At 36.2% G+C, this 2310-nt stretch overlaps 1 pseudogene; it reads right to left on the bottom strand.

Moving 5' to 3' along the window:
• Window positions 1-568: 568 nt before the first annotated feature.
• LOC103523147 lies at window positions 569-2304 on the bottom strand (annotated as a pseudogene).
• Between the last annotated feature and the right edge of the window lie 6 nt (window positions 2305-2310).

Here is a 2310-nt window from a genome sequence, read left to right as displayed (position 1 = left end):
CCCTTTTTTTACAAAAATTGAATGCTTCGCGGCCCATTTACTGTATTTTATGGGATCTTCCCGGGGGTTGTGAAGTCCTTCATTGCGGCCCCAGTTTGGAAATAAGGAGTATTAGAGAAAGTTATGGAAGTCAACCCTATTAAAGGAAGTATGGAAGTCAACCACTGTGTCCTCTGCAAGAATGACACGGACGGACTGTTGGGTGATATGGTGATGGTGCCATGGTAGTCCAACTTGCCCAACACCACTCCAAGACATCTATGGCTATGTGGTAGTGAAGAATAGGGGAATTCCAGCACTTCTTCAAAATGTTTTTAGTTTCTCCATACGCACCAGCTTGCTCTGTCCTGTCAGTAAAAAAAATGAAAAAAAAAAAAAATAACTAATAATAATAATAAAATAATAATAATAAAAAAATAAAAAGGTCTGTGCTGATGGGGACTTGGCTTGGTCCTCCACAATCAAAGGGTTGAGCACCCACAATATCCCACAAGTGGTTGGTGTGGTGATATGTGTCCCTCCACCCTCAAATGCCATTTTTACCTGTAAAAAAAAAAAAAAAAACATCTACTGTGAAAGCAATACTGATGTGAGTTGTATATGTATTTTATGTCAAAAATAATATAACTATGTAGTTATGCTAGGCATAGGCATACACATATTAAAAATAAAGAAATTATTAATAAAATAAATAATTAGATACTGTACCAGGTGGGTACCTAAACCTAATTAACCTATTTTACAGGGGGTTCATTTTTTTCTTTTTAATACATGTACCTAAGAATTTAGGAACATAATTATAAATTTCTATACATGACGGTAACAAATGGTAACATAAAATACAAGCATAATCAAGTATACTGTATCTTAACAAAGACATTAAAAAAGTACGTACTGAGTATAAAAAATTTTTAATGAAAAAACTCAACATACCTACACTTGTACTTATTATAAAGTACAATATATGGTACATTGTCTTAAGCAGCCCAAGCATTGTTTTCTATCTGGTCTTTCTGAATGTATTTCTGCATTTTAATACGTTCAGCAAATTGTGCAGCAAGAGGGTCCATGCCCACTGTTAAAATAGCAAGGACTTTGTCTGCATTAGAATAGTAGGCGGTAAACTTCAAAGCTTCCAAATCACCTACAATATCCACTTGGGTATGCCCTGCAGCATAACCTGCAAATCTAAAGCCAACACCAAACAACATGGTCCAGAAAAATGGGATGGTAGACAAAGAAGTTTTTTTCTCTACCATGTTGAGTGCAGCTATTCGACCATGGTACTGTGCAAGTTGATAATGTCCAATAGATGCATTTTTGTTATAAAATGAATGGAGAGGAGCATAAGCAATGTCTCCTCCAGCATAAACTCCAGGCACATTGGTCTCCAAGTATTCATTCACCACAACAGCTTTCTGGCCATTTAGTTCCACTCCTTTCCCATCCAAGTAGTTTGTATTGAGAACTGTACCAATCCCTACAATAACCAGATCTGCTGGTATAGTAGTGCCATTGTCCAAGTTTGCAGCAGTCACATCATTTTTTTCATTTTTCTCAAAACTGGAAACATTTGCTTTCATGACAAATTTTACACCTTTGCTTTCAAACAGCTTGGTGATACGTTCTCCTACTTCTTTACCCAATGATTCTTGAAATGGAACAGCACCTCTTCCTACAACTGTCACACTTTTCACTTTGCTTGCACAGAAAGCTGCAGCTTCCATACCAATGAATGATGAACCAATAACTACAACATTGGATTCTGGTGTAATGTGAGGTGCTATGTTGTTTGCATCCTCCACAGTTCTTAAGTAGAATACTTTGTTGACTCCATCAGCTTGTGAGATTGTTCGAGGGCTTGATCCAGTTGCCAAATATATTTTAGTAAAATCAATAGAGGTTCCATCTTGAAGTTTTATTTTCTTTTCATTCAACTCTGAGTCACTAATGATCTTTTTACCTTTGATAACATGGATATCATTATCTTTGTAAAACTCCTCTGTACGTAGAAGTATACTGTCAGCTTTTATATCCAGTTGTTTACTCAGTTTAACCCTGTCATATGGTAGAAAATTTTCATCAGTTATGAAATATAATTTTCCAGTAAATCCATTTTGACGTAAGGTTTCTACACATGTTGCACCAGAAGGTCCTCCACCTACAACAATAAATGTATCTTTGTTCCCACTGGATAGTTTAGCCATTGGCAGTTTTCTTTTCTTGTTCTTTAGTTCATCTTTCCTGGCTTGAACTACAACAGAGTCATCATTTTGGATGGTCACTTTATAACAAGGGAGACTGTCCATG

This window comes from Diaphorina citri, unplaced genomic scaffold (assembly GCF_000475195.1).
Source record: "Diaphorina citri unplaced genomic scaffold, Diaci psyllid genome assembly version 1.1 scaffold16038, whole genome shotgun sequence".
NCBI classification, from domain to species: Eukaryota; Metazoa; Arthropoda; class Insecta; order Hemiptera; family Psyllidae; genus Diaphorina; species Diaphorina citri.
Note: the sequence above shows the minus strand (reverse complement) of the source record. Positions and strands in the feature narration are given on the sequence as shown.